Source organism: Elephas maximus, chromosome 1 (genome assembly GCF_024166365.1).
Source record: "Elephas maximus indicus isolate mEleMax1 chromosome 1, mEleMax1 primary haplotype, whole genome shotgun sequence".
NCBI lineage: Eukaryota > Metazoa > Chordata > Mammalia > Proboscidea > Elephantidae > Elephas > Elephas maximus.
The window spans coordinates 80296436-80314477 of NC_064819.1; the positions used below are offsets into that span (position 1 = coordinate 80296436).

The 18042-nt window shown below is 41.5% G+C and overlaps 4 non-coding genes and 1 pseudogene across 4 annotated transcripts; 2 read left to right on the plus strand and 3 right to left on the minus strand.

Moving 5' to 3' along the window:
• LOC126062099 (etoposide-induced protein 2.4 homolog) overlaps positions 1-18042 on the plus strand; it is a 268050-nt pseudogene that overhangs the window by 1951 nt on the left and 248057 nt on the right.
• Positions 244-315, minus strand: TRNAA-AGC (transfer RNA alanine (anticodon AGC)). The gene has a single exon. It is a non-coding gene; the product is annotated as a tRNA-Ala (tRNA).
• On the minus strand, positions 4643-4715 carry TRNAR-CCG (transfer RNA arginine (anticodon CCG)). The gene has a single exon. It is a non-coding gene; the product is annotated as a tRNA-Arg (tRNA).
• TRNAK-UUU (transfer RNA lysine (anticodon UUU)) lies at positions 6671-6743 on the plus strand. Its single transcript has one exon. It is a non-coding gene; the product is annotated as a tRNA-Lys (tRNA).
• On the minus strand, positions 17726-17797 carry TRNAA-CGC (transfer RNA alanine (anticodon CGC)). Its single transcript has one exon. It is a non-coding gene; the product is annotated as a tRNA-Ala (tRNA).

The window sequence follows — 18042 nt, forward strand, 5'->3', positions numbered from 1 at the left end:
AGAAAAACTCTCCTTTAGAATCTTCAGAGGCAATGTGGCCCTACCCATCCACACCTTGATTTCAGTGATGCTAATTTTGGACTTTTGGTCTCTTAAAATTGTGAGTAAATAAATTTCTGTTGTTTTAAACCAAATACATATGTATATATTCTGAAAGACAAAGGTGAGAAAAGTCCGAAGCAAACTTGCCAATATTCAACTGTGAATCAGTACGGAGAAAAAAAAAAAAAAAAAGCAGGCAGATGGAGGTGCTGGGGATTGAACACAGGACCTCGTGCATGCTAAGCACGCGCTCTACCACTGAGCTACACCCCCTTCTTACATCCTCATTATGAATTTATAGACTCATCTACAGGCAATTTAAATCTTAAGCTTTGACAGGTCAAAATTCATTACATTCAATTCTTGTTCCTGGATTGGATCCTGCCTCGCAGCCTGGACGAGAAGGAATAAAACACATTCCAGACCAAACGACTCTGAGATCTTCCAGCAGCCATTGGCTTCTTCAAGGGCTGCTTTTGGCCAACTGCATGAGCGCCAGTCAGTTTCAGTCCACCACGAGGGAGAGCCCTAGGATTGAACATTCTGTTAAGTTTTCTGATTTTCTTCTTGAAAAGTCTTCTCTGCCTATGAAGCTTGCAGAAAGACACAAAAGATAGTACAGGCGAATACAAAAGGGAGTTCTGTAAGTACTGCGAGGGAATCAAGACCCAGGTGGGGAGATAAGACTAGAGGTTAATTAATTCACAGTACTTGACCGAATCAAAGTGCGACAAGAACATGTCTCAAACAGTCAAGCTCACGCAAACGGCTGCGTCCAGCATCTGATTTGGAAACGTGGCTATAGCTCTGTCTCCGCGTTACTGTTGCGCTGGTTTTTAAGAGGCGGAAGTCACAAGAGAGAAGAGAAAGGTGGACGCCCCTGTCGTTAAAGCCTCTCTTTTAGACCAAATTATTTCCCTAATGAAGAAAGCACAAAGGAAGCGCTTTATGAACTGGGAACAACCTTCAAAACAAATACACACTTTATACACTTCCCCTCCACCTACAGAAGTCCGCAAATTTTACCAGTTCCTGAGGCGCAAAAAGTAGACACTTCCCACCTTTAGCCAATATGTGGTGAGACTGTTAATCCAGATGCGATGGAGAAAATCCAAATCTTCTTGGACGGAGGGGACATGTGCCCGGAATCTATAGTTTAAGTTACTACTATATTAGAAAGACACCTGTCTGGGAACTGAAACGCGACGAGAATTGGGCTCGAGGGAGGGGATGAATAAGAGAGAGTGGCGGGTTTTATGGAGGGAGAAAGAAGGACGCTGAGCGAATGAGAGGAGCAGCAACAGAGGAATAGTAGAAGAGAAGAAGAATAGGGTTTGGAAATGGGTCTCTAAGGACGGGTAGGATGGGAACCGGCGCGAAGTTAAAAAGTGACCAAGTTCACATCTTTACTATGCTTTCTCCAGGCCCTGGGGAAGAGAGAGGCTAAAGTAAGTGTTTTCTAAGCGTATGTCCCACAAAAAGACACGACTCGTTTTGTCCAAATTTCGTGATTGAGAGGGCTTTGCTGCACTTTCCATCGCTGAGCATTTTGGAAAGTGCCCGTGTCGTTGCGTGTTTGTGGAATAGCAGTTGCTGACATTGGAGGCTTTGGAAAAAGCTACAGGAAGCCGCTTTGTTCGGATCCCTAAATTCAGCAGCGCTGAATTTAGAACCTGGATCCCCTGACTGCTTCGGGCTGGACTATCTTGTATTTGCAGCAATTGATTTTTAGTGTCTTTGGGCTTAATATTCAAGGGAAAGAATGAGGAAGGAAGGTTAAGCAATGACCTAGCATTTTTGGGTTTGAATAGACTCTTACCGAATCCAACCAGTTCCTGGGAAGCTCAGTACACCAGGTCTCTGCCTGAAGATCTAGTATTCACGACCCAGTTCTGGTGTAAGTACTTTCGGTTTTCCCAACTTCTAATTCATGCACAAAAGGCTACTGAGCCCAGCTTTCTCCTGGAGCAATTCTGGGAATATACTGTCTTTTCTCCATGGGAACCTGAAGAGCAAGGCTTTGAATATAGAAAGTCAGATTTGCAATATTATTTGAGAGCTATTCATTCAATGTGCCCAGCAACCTTATTCTCTGTCCTACTGTCAAATGAATGAGCAAAGAAGTGGCTTAAGGGTTGAAGAGGGTGGTACAGGGTTGAGAGCTCAAGGTGGATGATGCAATTTTGATTTGGAAATTTGAAGAGCAGGATAGAAGGTGAAATGTTTTTAAGAAGATCCGAAGTTTCTGGATCGTGCAGTTGCTGTGTTCTTTCACTTTGGGAAACGAGGGCTGGGCTTTACGGCTTGTTAGGTTTTCTTTTTCTTTGGAGGCATTGGATAGACTTAGAAGGGTGGAATAGGAGTTTGATTTAGGACTTCATTTATTTAGGATACTTATGAATTTAAGGAGCAAATTCATGTTAATGTTTGATAAGCATGTTGATTCCTGAGGCTAGAATGTTACAAAGATTTCTTCCCAGGAGTTTTGTATACAGAATGTGTTTGTAGAGGAGAGGGTCACTGCACAGAGGTAGAGTGAGACATGAAGAGAGTCCATTGTAATTTGAAGATTTGGACCTCCTTGAAGGTGTTCATTGAAAACCAAGGGATAAGCTTTACCTCTAGAGTGATTTTGGACTCTGGAGTTTATACCATTTACCATTACCTTCCTGGAGTTTCTAAGAAGATATAATAAACAGCAGCTTCCAGGTGATATAACTTGTATCTCTTCTTTGCCAACTTCTGTTCCAATAAGAATCCTCTCCATGTTCATAGAAATCCTATGAATTCCCCTTAAAATTTGGGGGAGGACTCCATTTTTCTAACAGAGCTTGCCTCCTAGCTAACTCAGAAGGCAATCATCAGAGCAATTGAACATGAGAAAAGTAAAGAAAAGCAAAGGTTTCCTTGAAGGAGAGCATTAAACAGGCATCAGACGCAAAGATATGTAGTCACTTGAGTACAGGTAGGATGATAGAGCAGGGATTAATTTGGCTCTGGGTCTGGAGAAGCACAATTAGGATAGTTTTGGGGTAACTGTGAAGTCAGTTATATTGTGGCTAAAGCAATCTGGATTCCAAACGTACCCTTGTAAGTTTCTGATATGGAGGGATGCGGGGATGTGTTCTTGTTAAATCAAGTTGTACTTGAAAGTTTCAAAAGTGTATTTTATGTATCATTGGTGAGAAGGTCCAATATGCTATGTGAAGCACTATTCAAACATCTCAAAGGAGAGACTATGGTAAGAGTTCTTAAGTTACAGAATTTTTATGAGATACTAAAGGTTGAACTTAGTAGGAAAAGCCACACATATGCTCTCTGTGCTCTCTTCAGGAAATTCAAAACCTTTAAATTGTGTGTATAATCCCTGTAGATCCTGGAAAGAATAGAAGTCAATCTGTTTTGGAACGATTCTCAGAAGTGAGGGCATGGGAAAATGTTTTGAAGGCAAGGAGTTATATATTATGCTCCGCATTTTACAGACTGCATTTGCATACATGATATCCTTTGATTGTTTACAAAAGCTTTTTAATAATAGTGGTTATTGTCTTGCTTTACAGGTATAGAGAGGATATGCAATTTGCCCTATTTCACTAATTTATTAATGGATGGGAGTTAAGACACAAACCAAGATTGTATGCCTGCAAATCTTGAGTTCTTTCCTTCTAATTCCATACCACTTCTTTCTCTCTCTCACACATACACATTTAGTATTTCCCTCTTGCGTCGAGCCCTATGTGTATTATATGACAGAACCAAGTATGCAATTAAAAGCCATTGCCATGGAGTCAATTCAGACTCATAGCGACCCTACAGGACAGGTTAGAACTGCCCCCATAGAGTTTCCAAGGAGCACCTGGTGGATTCAAATTGCCAACCCTTTGGTTGGCAGGTGTAGCTCTTAACCACTATGCCACCAGGGTTTCCATAAATGCAATTAGACAGTAACTAAATCAATAATATTATTATCAATTTCCCAGTCTTGCTCACAACCCTTTTAGGAAGGCACCCATTTTAGGAATTCATTGGTTATTGGCTTAATGAAGTTCTAGCATCCATGTAGGATCTTTGGCAGAAGAACTGTAACTACCACATCATAGGTCAGGTTCCAGAAGTTAAAGCAGATAGCTCCTATCATTCCTGCAATTTGGAATAGGAAGAGAACCGGCGAGGTGGGGGGGTGGGGTGGGGGGGAGGAGTAACCGTGACGGGCCTGGAATTGATGGATAAGGCATCTATACAAAGTAAGGAGAAAGGAACATATTGAGAACTTGTGATTCAAAATTCCTTGCAATTAGGGTAAGATTCAACAATATCTTAAAAAAAAGAAATAAACACCCACTGAAACCTTGAAAGCTCTCTACAAGAAGTAATAAACAGAGAGGACAGAAAGATAATCTTTAGTGAGTACACAGATTTGCTCTCCAGTCTTTTCGAGACTTGGCCCATTTTAGGTTTCCAAAACCTCTTTACTGTTAATTATTGATTTGTGAAAGAAGAGATTAAGCCTATAGCGCTTTTTCCGTCCTGCAACACCTCAGAAACCAGCGCCTGGAAGTCAATTAAAAAAGCTTCCACTTGTTGAGCAACAAGAAACAAACGACCACGAAGGGACTCGAACCCTCAATCTTCTGATCCGGAATCAGATGCCTTATCCATTAGGCCACGCGGCCACTACCGTAGTTCCACCGTAAAAGAAAGTAAGTGAAAGTATTGACATGGGAGCGTTAGGTTTTTATTTTCAAACTTTTAACTTTGCAATTCGAGAAAATTTGAACAACATTCAAAAAAGGAATTAAATATTACCTGAAACCTCTAAAAACGTTGCTTAGAATTAATGAACTGTGAGATGTGACAAGTGACTTATTTCTTCGAGGGTGCTCTCGTCTAAGTCACTGATAATGATGACTCGATTGGGTACAGAAATATGAGCCAAGAACGAAACTCTGCAATGAATGAGTGCAGACTACAGCATGACGAGAAGGAGCTCCAGGAGTTGGTATGTTCGGACATTTTCCTTCTCAAAGATAAGACGGCAAGAGCTCCCCTTTTCAGAAATGTCTGTTTTTAACGCCAGGAAAATATTTTATTATAATCCATTCATAACATAGGTTTTCGCAACTTGATCCTCTACCAACAAGTAGGAGAATCATCGCACGCGAAAGTAGGACGAAGTATTAGGCCGCAAACGTCCCTGAGGGAGTGGCTTCGCTATCTAAGGTGCAGTCTGGTGACTTCCAAGCTACCTCAAATGGAGAGAAGGCCAAAATAGCTTGTCTCATTGAAATAACTCCCAGGTATTTTTCCTAGAAGTCTTTCCCTAGTTCCCCTGAGAATTGATCCACAAAAAAACCCACGTTGATTTTGTGCCACCCACCCCCAACTATGCCTTGTATATTGGTAGGGTAGGAGATGATATCGACAAATTCCTAAAGTAAAGCAATTACAAATTCTCTCAGTTTTCACATAGTCCTGGTTTCTTGGAAAAGTGCCGAGTTATTTGGAAGAAATAAAAAAAAGTCTTTTCTCATGTCCCGCGCTTTCTTTTCTCCTCAGAGAAGTTAGTCTTTCCTTCACCCCAACACTTCCATATTTCTTTCCAAATCCACTCTACAGCATTTTCTCCATGTTTAGGTCAAAACTCACGAACTATCTTAGGTCGTATTCTGGATGGTATGTCCTAAATGTACACTAATTCATCAAGATAGTTACCTTTTTCCTTTGAAGGGAGCAGCAATCAGTCAATAAAGACATGAAGGAGGAACAGGAAAAGGAAGGGGAGGAGGAATAAGAGGGGGAAGAGGAAAAAGAACATGAAAAGAAGGAGTGGCTCAGAGATGGCAGAGAAGTTGCATCATGAGCATAAACAAGCATAGAGATGAAGAAGATTAAACCCAGGCACATTGCATCTCCACCATTATGGAACGCTCTCGACGGTCTTCAAGTTTTCACTCTTTAAACACTTTTCTCTTGACTTGCAAGGCTGCAAGAGCTACAAGAGAGTGTAGAGGGATACGGAGAAAAGTAGCATCAGAGTTGCTTCAAGAAAAATTGATGCAGGTGGACAAATAAGAAACAAAAGAATAAAATCACAACAATAGGCAAAAATGAACCCCTCTGGGTCTAACAACGTGATCTGAAACCAACCTCTGTTTCTGAAATTCTAAGGCGACAGAACACAAAACAGAAGGAAGCTAAAATCTCCTAGTGTTTAATATGTCTTTGAAACAGCATCTTCTTGGCAAGAAGAATTAAAAGGAAGCTATTTTATTTGTGAAGTGGAAACCCTGGTGGCGTAGTGGAAACCCTATGGGGCAGTTCTACTCTGTTCTATAGGGTCGCTATGAGTCGGAACTGACTGGACTGCAGTGGGTTTGGTTATTTGGGCGGAGCCCTGGTGGTGCAGTGGTTAAGAATTTGGCTGATAAACAAAAAGTTGGCAGTTCCAACTCTTTTGGAAACCTATGAGGTAGTTCTGCTCTGTCCTACAGGTTCACAATGTATCGGAATCGACTGGACAGCAACGATTTTTTGTTGTTGTTATTATTTGGGAGATAGACCATGAGACGTAAAACTAATTGGCCTACACAAAGTCTACTCTAGTTACTCAAAGCGCGACGGCCAGGGTGCCTGGGTAGCTCAGTCGGTAGAGCATCAGACTTTTAATCTGAGGGTCCAGGGTTCAAGTCCCTGCTCAGGCGTTCTTCGTAGTACTTGGTTTATTTCTCTTAAAATTCTATTGAGATTCAGCTTCCCCTTAGAGAAACTCATGCCGACATTTACTATAGATTTCCTCTTCTTCTTTTATTTCTTAATTTATTGTGCTTTAGGTGGAAGTTTATATTCAAGTTAGTTTCTCATTCAAAAATTTATGCACATTGTTTCATGACATTGGTTGCAATCCCCACAATGTGACAGCATTCTACCCCTTTACGCCCCAGGCTCCCTTGTGCCCATTCGTCCAGTTCCTGTCCCTTCCTTCCTTCTCCTCTTGCTTTGGGCAGGAGTTGCCCATTTGGTCTGTATATTTGATTGAACTAAGAAACACATTCCTCAAGTGTGTTACTGTTTGTTCTATAAGCCTGTCTAATGTTTGTCTGAAAAGTGGGCTTTGAGAGTGATTTCAGTAGTTTTGAGTTAGCAGGGTGTCCAGGGGCCATAGTCTCAGGAATTCCTACAGTCTCTGTTATATCAGTAAATCTGGTCTTTTTTCTTTAATTGGAATTTTGGTCTACATTTTTCTCCCTCTCTGTCCAGGACTTTCTGTTGTGATCCCTGTCAGAGGGGTGGGTGGTGGTAGTCTGGCACCATCTCATTTTTCTGGGCTTAGGCTGGTGGAGGCTCTGGTTCATGTGGTCCTTTAGTCCTTTGGGCTAATATTTTCCTTGTGTCTTTGGTTTTCTTCATTCTCCTTTTCTATGGATGAGATGAGACCTACAGATGTTTCCTAGATGGCCACTGGAAAGCTTTAAGACCTCAGATGCTATTCACCAAAATAGAGTGTAGAGTCACTATGAACTGTTATGCCAGTTGACTTATGTCACCCAAGACTGTGGTCACCAGCCCTCAGCCCCAGCAACTCGGTCCCACAGGACATTTGGATGTGTTTAGGAAACTTCTATGACTTTCCCTTCATCAAGTTGTACTGACTTCCCCTATATTCTGTGGTGCCCTTCCCTTCACCAAAATAGACACTTGTCTACTACTTAGTTAGTGATTTCCCCTCCCCACACTCCTCGCCCTTATAACCATTAAAGATTTTTTTCTTCTCTGTGTAAACCTTTTCTGGAGTTCTTGTAATAGTGGTCTCATACAATATTTGTCCTTTTGTGATTGACTTATTTCACTCAGTGTAATGCCCTCCAGATTCATCCGTATTGTAAGATGTTTTGTGTATTCATCATTGTTCTTTGTCATTGCATACTATTCCACTGTGTGTGTATATATCATATTTTATTTATTCATTCATCTGTTGATGAGCCATACACAAAAACTAACTCAAAATAGATCAAAGACCTAAATTCAAAACCTAAAATGATAAAGATCTTGGAAGAAAAAATAGGGGCAATGCTAGGAGCCCTAATACACGAGATAAATACAAGTCATAACTAACAATGCACAAACACCAGAACATAAACTAGGTATCTGGGAGCTCCTAAAAATTAAACACTGAGGCTTATCAAAAGACTTCACCAAAATAGTAAAAAAAAAAAGAACCTACAGACTGGGAAAAAAATTTTGGCTAGGACTTATCTGACAAGGATCTGTTCTCCATAATCTGCAAAATACTTCAACACCTCAACGACAACAAAAAATAATCCAATTAAAAAATTGGACAAAGAATATGAGCAGTTTACCAAAGAAAACATTCAGGTGGCTAACAGACACATGAGGAAATAGTTGTGATCTTTAGCTGTTAGAGAAATGCAAGTTAAAACTACAATGAGATACCATCTCACTCTGACAATACTGGCACTAAAAAAAAAAAACAAACAAAAGAACAAATATCAGAAAATAACAAATGTAGGAGAGGTTTCAGGGAGATTGGAATTCTTATGCACTACTGGTGGGAATATAAAATTGTACAACACTATGGAAAAAATAGGGTGACTCCTTAAAAAGCTAGAGATATTATCAAGTAATCCCACTCCTAGGAATATATCCTAGAGAAATAAGAGCCATCACACAAGTACACAGGTGCACACTCACGTTCGTTGTAGCACTAGTCACAAAAACAAAAAGATAAATACTACAGACTTCTTGACCTCTCTTCCTGTTGTTCGGTCAACAATAATCGAATGGAACAAGGACAGAAGAGAAAGGGCAAAGGCTTAGGCGTTCAGTTACTAGCCACAAGGTTGGTGGTTTGAACCCACCCAGAAAGGCCTCAGAAGACAGGCCTGGCAATCTGCGTCGGAAAGGTGAAAGCAAGCCCTGAAAACACAATTGAGCAGTTGTATTCTGCATACATGGGGTCACCAAGAATTGTAATCTATTTGACAGCAGTTAACAGCAGCCCCTGTCCATTTCCAAGCAGAAGGATAACCCTTTCGGTAATTCAGAGGAAGAACGTATGGAGGATGAAAAGTAGGAGACAGTAGGGAGAAAGATAAGATCAGGATTTAGGGATGTTTTGGATTTGGGGAGCTGGAAAAGATGTAATCTCTTTCACTGAATGCAAAAATACAGAAAGAGGTTCATGTAGCTATGCTTGTACCTTTACTGAAATTGTGTTTACTTTTTGCTTTGCAGGTGTGGATGTTTGCATGATGAATTTCTCAACCCTAAGTGACAGCCTTGTAAAGTTGTTCTCTAAACGCTGGAATATCCAAATGTGAAATTCTATAGAGACTGCTGACTTGGAGATCTGGATTTTTTATGTGGTTTTTGGAGGAGAGGTTCCTCTGTCAGTTGAATGACACAACAACAGCAACAAAAAGTCAATTAAAACCTCTGAACTCTAAAAACAAAAAGATCTTGAAAGCACTGAGAGAAATAGCAACTTACCTGTATGGAAAAAACAATTCAAATGACAGAGATATCATTCTCTGGAGGCCAGAAGGAAGTAGCACATTTTTAAAGTGCTTAAAGAAAAAAAACTGCAATCAAAAAAAAAAAAAAAACTTTTGGGAATGAAGGAGAGATCAACATATTCTCAGACAAAAGAAAGCTAAGAGAATTTGCCACCAGCAGACCTATCCTAAAATAATGGCTAAAGTTAAGTTCTCCAAAAAGAATGGAAATAATAAAAGAAGAAATCTTGGAACATCAAGAATGAAGAAAGAACACGATAAGCAAAAACAGGAGTAACTACAATAAGCTTTCCTTCTCCTCTTGAGCTTGCAAATTATGTCTGAAGGTTGAAGCACAAAGTATAACACTATCTTATGTGATTCTAAGTGTATGTAGAGGAGGAAATAGTTAAAACAATTACGTTATAAATGAGGGAAGGTAATGGGGAGAAAAAAAGGAGGGAAAGTTGCTAAACTTAACTTGAACTGGTAAAATGATGATACCGCTACACTGTGATAAGTATATATATTGTTATACGACTAAAAGATCTATTCAAAGAGATACATTCAAAAACTATAAATTAAAGTGGTATTCTAAAAACAATGTTCAAATTAAAAAAAAAAATTCCTAGTAAGTTGGAGATCTCTATTTGTATCCAATTAAAGGCTGACCTTGTGCTTGATCTCCACTATCTGTTGTGTTTCTTGAGGGAATTAAAATGAGGATACTTTAGTTTTGCCTGAGGCTGGAAATATGAGATCATCTTTTAAATTTCGACTTCATATTTTTAAACTTTTGTAAGTGGCAATATGCAAAGGCTTTGGGGGGTGAGAGAATGGAACTGATTTTTGTACATTCCCCAAACACACGACTTGTACAGAAAGCACTATGTAGAAAAATGATAGACTATAGTTTTTTTTGACTCCTTAACAGGTGTTTCTTTTTTGGAAATATAAGCAACTTATATAACTATTCTTATTCCCCATTGTCTTAGTTATCTAGTGCTGCTGTAACAGAAATACACCGAACAATATTTATTATTTCACAATCTAGGAGGCTAACCCAACAAACCCAGTGCCGTCGAGTCTAGGAGGCTAGAAGTCTGAATTCAGGGCACCAGCTCCAGGGGAAGGTTTTCTCTCTTTTGGTTATGGGGAAAGGTCCTTGTCATCAATTTTCACAGGGACCCCACATCCAAAGGACGCACTCTGCTCCCAGTGCTTCTTTCTTGGCAGTATGAATTCCCTCTTCTTTTTATTTGCTTCTTTCTTTTATATCGCAAAAGAGATTTACTCAAAATACAAACTAGTCCTATAGATTGAGACCTGCCTCATTAACATAACTCTCTCTAAGCCTGCCTCATTAACATCATAGAGGTTAGGATTTACAGCACATGGGATAATGACATCATCTCACAAAACAGTGGACAAACACACAATACTGGGAATCACGGTCTAGCCAAGTTGACACACATTTTTGAAGGACACAATTCAATCCATAACATTTCACCCTTTGCCCCTCCCCAAATTCATATCCTTGCTGGATGTAAAACACATTCATCCTATCACTTTACTCCAAAAGTCTTAAATCAACTCCAACTCCAAATTCCAAAAATTCCTCTGTATCTGTGAAATCTAGAATATAAGTTATCTGCTTCCCAAGTACAATGGAGTGGTGGAACAAGCACAAGGTAGACATTTCCATTACAAATGGGAGAAATTGGAGGGAAAGAAAGGGTAGTAGGCATCAAACAAGTCAGCAGAATGTGTTACATTAGCTCTCAAGGCTTGAAAACAATCCTCTGTTGTCTGAGACCATTAAGGCAATGGCCCTGCCTTTTACTCTGGGTGTTTGGCACTCTATGAATTCTGGGTAGAGACCCCTCAGTCTTGGGCTTCAACTACCCTTCCAAGCCCACTGGAATGGCAACTCTGCCTCCTCACATTTGGGAGGCTCTGTTTTCCTAGTCCATCTGGGTGGCAACCCTACCCCCTCAGCTCCAACAGGCTCTGTTCTTCTGCTCCTTGGGCATGGCAGCCCTGCCCCCTCAACTTTGGGCAGGGGATCTGGCCCCATCCCCCTGGCTCTTGTGAATGGCAGCCTCACACTCAGTAACTGAGTTGATGAAGACCTAACTTTTTGAAAACTAGGGGGCTATGGACTCACACTTTGAAACTCCAGAGGCCATGGTTCCACATTTTGAGACCCCAGGATGGTGGCCCTACCCTTTGACTCTAAAGCAGTTCTGCTTCCCAAGTTCCTTGTTTCTTCTACTTCTGCTTCCTGGTTCCTCAGGCCTTTTGGCCCCTCAGGCCTCTTGGGCCAGCTCACAGCCAGCCCTGCTCTGGCAACTGTTACAAAGCTCTTTAGCTCTACCAATAAGTGCCTGGAGGCAGCCCACTCTAAATACCAAATGTCTTAGGTTGGGTTCTCTAGAGAAGCAAAACCAGTGAAGGGTGTGTGTGTGTGTGTGTGTGTATACAGAGAGAGACTGAGAGGGAGAAAAAGATTTATCTCAAGGAACTGGCTCAAGTGGTTGTGTTGTTGCTGTTAGGTGCCGTCGACTTGGTTCGAATCATAGCGACCCTATGCACAAGAGAATGAAACACTGCCCGGTCCTGCGCCATCCTTACAATCGTTGTTATGCTTGAGCTCATTGTTGCAGCCACTGTGTCTATCCACCTCATTGAGGGTCTTCCTCTTTTCCGCGGACCCTGTACTCTGCCAAGCATGATGTCCTTCTCCAGGGACTGGTCCCTCCTGACAACATCTCCAAAGTATGTGAGACACAGTCTCGCCATCCTCGCCTCTAAGGAGCACTCTGGCCGCACTTTTTCCAAGACAGATTTGTTCGTTCTTTTGGCAGTCCGCGATATATTTAATACTCTTCGCCAACACCACAATTCAAAGGCGTCAACTCTTCTTCAGTCTTCCTTATTCATTGTCCAGCTTTCACATGCATAAGATGCGATTGAAAATACCATGGGTTGGGTCAGGCGCACCTTAGTCTTCAGGGTGACATCTTTGCTCTTCAACACTTTGAAGAGGTCATTCGCAGCAGATTTGTCCAATGCAATGCGTCTTTTGATTTCTTGACTGCTGCTTCCATTGGTGTTCATTGTGGATCCAAGTAAAATAAAATCCTTGACAATTTCAATCTTTTCTCCATTTATCATGATGTTGCTCATTGGTCCAATTGTGAGGATTTTTGTTTTCTTTATGTTGAGGTGCAATCCATACTAAAGGCTGTGGTCTTCGATCTTCATTAATAAGTGCTTCAAGTCCTCTTCACTTTCAGCAAGCAAGGTTGTGTCATCTGCATAACGCAGATTGTTAATGAATCTTTCTCCTATCTTGATGCCCCGTTCTTCTTCATACAATCCAGCTTCTCGTATTATTTGTTCAGCACACAGATTAAATAGGTATGGTGAAAGAACACAACCCTGACCCACACCTTTCCTGACTTTAAACCAATCAGTATCCCCTTGTTCTGTCTGAACAACTTCCTCTTGATCTATGTAAAGATTCCTCATGAGCACAATTAAGTGTTCTGGAATTCCCATTCTTCACAGTGTTACCCATAGTTTGTTAAGATCCACACAGTCAAATGCCTTTGCATAATCTATAGAACACAGGTAAACATCCTTCTGGTATTCTCTGCTGTTAGCCAGGATCCATCTGACATCAGCAATGATAGCCCTGGTTCCATGTCCTCTTCTGAAACCAGCCTGAAGTTCTGGCAGTTCCCTGTGGATATACTGCTGCAGCCGTTTTTGAACGATCTTCAGCAGAATTTTGCTTGTGTGTGATATTAATGATATTGTTCTATAATTTCCACATTCGGTTGGATCACCTTCCTTGGGAATAGGCATAAATATGGATCTCTTCCAGTCAGTTGGCCAGAAAGCTGTCTTCCATATTTCTTGGCATAGACAAGTGAGCACCTCCAGCATTGCATCTGTTTGTTGAAACATCTCAGTTGATATTCCATCAATTCCTGAAGCCTTGTTTTTCACCAATGCCTTCAGAGCAGCTTGGACTTCTTCCTTCAGTACCATCGGTTCCTGATCATATGCCACCTCTTGAAATGGTTGAATATCGACTAATTCTTTTTGGTATAATGACTGTGTATTCCTTCCATCTTCTTTTGATGCTTCCTGCTTCATTTAATATTTTCTCCATGGAATCCTTCACTATTGCAACTCGAGGCTTGAATTTTTTCTTCAGTTCTTTCAGCTTGAGAAATGCCGAGCGTGTTCTTCCCTTTTGGTTTTCCATCCCTAGCTCTTTGCACATGACACTGTAATACCTTACTTTGTCTTCTTGAGAGGCCCTTTGAAATCTTCTGTTCAGTTCTTTTACTTCATTGATTCTCCCTTGTGCTTTAGCTGCTCAACGCTCAAGAGCAAGTTTCAGAGTCTCCTCTGACATCCACCTTGGTCTTTTCTTTCTTTCCTGTCTTTTCAGTGACCTCTTGCTTTCTTCATGGATGATGTCTTTGATGTCATTCCACAACTCGTCTGGTCTTCAGTCACTAGTGTTCAATGTGTCAAATCTATTCTTGAGATGGTCTCTAAATTCAGGTGGGATATACTCAAGGTCATATTTTGGCTCTCGTGGACTTGCTCTGATTTTCTTCAGTTTCAGCTTGAACTTGCATATGAGCAAATGAAGATCTGTTCCCCTGGCCTTGTTCTGACTGATCATACTGAGCTTTTCCATCGTCTCTTTGAGTCAATTTGATTTCTGTGTGTTCCATCTGGCAAGACCCATGTGCATTGTCGCCATTTACGTTGGCCAAAGAAGGTATCTGCAATGAGGAAGTCATTGGTCTTGTAAAATTCTATCATTCGATCTCTGGCATTGTTTCTATCACCAAGGCCATATTTTCCAACTACTGATCCTTCTTCTTTGTTTTCAATGTCCGCATTCCAATCACCAGTAATTTTCAATGCATCTTGATTGCATGTTTGATCAATTTCAGACTGCAGCAGCTGATAAAAATCTTCTATTTCTTCATCTTTGGCCCTAGTGGTTGGTGCGTAAGTTTGAATAATAGTCGTATTAACTGGTCTTCCTTGTAGGCGTATGGATATTTTCCTATCACTGACAGCGTTGTACTTCAGTATAGATCTTAAAACATTCTTTTTGGCGATGAATGCAACACCACTCCTCTTCGAGTTGTCATTCCCTGCATAGTAGACTATATGATAGTCCGATTCAAAATGGGCAATACCAGTTCGTTTCAGCTCACTAATGCCTAGGATATCAATGTTTATGCGTTCCATTTCATTTTTGATGATTTCCAATATTCCTAGATTCATACTTCATACATTCCAGGTTCTGATTATTAATGGATATTTGCAGCTGTTTCTTCTCATTTTGAGTCATGCCACATCAGCAAATGAAGGTCCCAAAAGCTTTACTCCATCCATGTCATTAAGGTCAACTCTACTTTGAGCTCTTCCCCAGTCATTTTTTGAGTGCCTTCCAACCTGGGGGGCTCGTCTTCCAGCACTATATCAGACAATGTTCCACTGCTATTCATAAAGTTTTCACTGGCTAATGCTTTTCAGAAGTAGACTGCTGGGTCCTTCTTCCTAGTCTGTCTTAGTCTGGAAGCTCAGCTGAAACTTGTCCTCCATGGGTGACCCTGCTGGTATCTGAATACTGGTGGCATAGTTTCCAGCATCACAGCAACACACAAGCCCCCACAGTACGACAAACTGACGGACACGTGGGAGTCAAGTGGTTGTAGAGGCTGGCAAGTCCCGAATCTGTGTGTCAGGTGTCAGACTGGAGGCTTCTCTTGACACTTGTAGCTGCAGGGGATGGCGAACGCAAGATCAGGGGGTAGGATGGCAGGCTGCTAGCTGAAGTCCCAAGAACAGGAGGTCAGATGCTGACAAGCAGAATGCAGGATCCAGAGAAAGGCAAAAGCTATTGAGCTTTGTCAGAAAGTCCATATACATTGGATGCAGGCCACACCCCCAAGGAAACTCCCTTTCAATTAATTGGCTTCTCACAGCAGATCCCATCATGGAGGGGATCACACTATATCAGATCTCACCAAGAAAGTGATTTACATCATTATACAACTGCCAAATTACTTCATAACTGCCAAACCACTGAAAATCATGGCCCAGACAAGTTGACACACAACCTTAACCATCACACCCACCCAAACATCTTTGGCCCCATCTCCCTCTGGCACCTTCGGTAAGGTGTTACCTTGTTGTTTTTGTTACATGCCTAAGCTTTCAATTAGACTCAGATTCATGGCGACCTTACGTACAACATCTTTGAAATCACCACATGTTCAAGTTCATTATTGTATCTGTTGTGTCAATCCATCTCATTGAGGATCTCCCACACTTTCAGCAGCCCTCTACTTCACTAACCATGATGTCCTGCTCTAGCAATTGATTCCTTCTGGTGACATGTCCAAAGCAAGGGGGTAGAACAGTTTTCTGTTCTGATTCATAAGGTTTTCATTGACTAATTTCTGGAAGTAGATCACCAGGCCTTTCTTACTAGTCTGGATTGGTCTGGAAGCTCGGCTGAAACCTGTCCACAAAGGTTGATCTTAGTGATATTTGAAAAACCGGTGGCATAGCTTCCAGCATCATAGCAACACACAAGACACCACAGTAGACAAACTGACAGACAAGTGGTGTTACTTTAAAAAAAAAAAAAGATCTGTGGTGGCTCAGTGGATTCCAACTCATAGCAACTTTATTGGACAGAGAGAACTGCACCGCAATGTTCCCAAGGAGCAGCTGGTGAATTCAAACTGCCAACTCTTTGCTTTGCAGCTGAGCCCTTAAGCACTGTGCAACCAGTGCTTCAAAAGCTTTAAGCCCTACTGAGAGTCAAACTCAGGATCTCCTGTTTACAAGCCAGGTGCTTTACCCTACTAAGTCATAGGCCCATGTTTCCTTATAGGAGCCATTGCCGTCAAGTCGATGCCCTCTATAACGACCCTATAAGACAGGGTAGAAATGCCCCATAGGTTTTCCCAGGATCAGCAACCAAGCTCTTTAACCAGTTCGCCACCAGGGCTCCGCGTTACCTTAAACCGAAAAAAAAAACCAAACCCGTTACCGTCGTATAGGACAGAGTAGAACTGCCCCATAGAGTTTCCAAGGAGCTCCTTGCGGATTAAGAACTGCCGATCTTTTAATTAGCAGCCGCAGCACTTAACTACTACGCTACCAGGGTCCCCCCGTGTTACACTAGCTGTTATGAATTCACTTAAAGATTTTAGAACAAAAACTGAAGTTCAATGAGGAAATAAAGAAAGTAAGAAATTTAAACCCTCTATCGAAAGCTACTAGACAGCATTGCTCCTGGGATTTTACTTCAGTTTAGTGTTATGGCTTAGGGGGTACTGGGGAGTCGGTGGATGTATTGTGTGTAAACCTCCTATGAACTTCGAGTTCATATGGACCAAAAATACCTGCTTCGGAAACTCGGGATGGAACCTTGAATATCTGTTGGTGGAATGCTGGCTCATCTAGGCGATCCCGGAGCACCTGAGAGCTGGCTTTCTTCAGTCTTCCAAATTATGTTTTAAATGTTCGTGTGGCAAAGGTTTAGCTAAGTGCCCCAGTACCTTTGTCCAAAGTCTACCCACTTATTCACTCAGAAAATCTTGGGACCCAGGATCCAGCACCTCTGCTTCTTGGATCCAATTCTCCGGGGCGGCAACTGAGGGAGAGCAGACAAGAAACGAGTTGGCCAACCAGTCTTCTGCCTTAGACTACCGAACGTTCATAAAACTAAGGAAGCACGTAAAGTTTTTGGCGGAGCAGCTTTTTTTTTTTTCCCTCTCATTTCCGATCTTCTTTTTCTGTCCTGCTCTTTAATGATACTGCCAAACGGAACTTAGTTAAGGGGTCCATTAATGTGGTTGCAGACCTCATACTTCGGGTGGAGAAGATTCTGATGGGTGTGGTTCCTTCTTTTCTTCTCTTCAATTCCTCTTCCCTCTGCCTCTGCCTGTCCCTTGGATTGCACCTACGCCCTCGATGGAGGAATGGGATACTGTTAAAAGCAAGTCATTGTACTATTTTTTTTTCTTTAATGTGAGCAGGAAAAAATGTCAAAATGTACGTAAAGAGCAGGAGGAGGAATAACATGGAAAGAATGAGGTTAGGAAAAACCCAGCTGGAGGCACCGGGGATTGAACCCGGGACTTCGTACATGCGAAGCACGCGCTCTACCACTGAGCTACACCCCCGAACTAGTTGTTTTGATCTTTGGAAACATTTATAAATTTTCAGCTGTGTTTTCTATTGGTTTTGTTTTCTGGTAAAAAAAAAAAAAAAAGGTAGTTGGAGAAAATCCGCTGGATTTAATCTCACCCTTTGCGACTTTTCTAAACTGGATGCACTCTAGCGGCTTCATACGGAGAAGGGCAACTGGATTGCAGTCCCAATGACACTTTTGTGATCCTGGGACCTTCCCATTCCTGTTAAAAAAAAA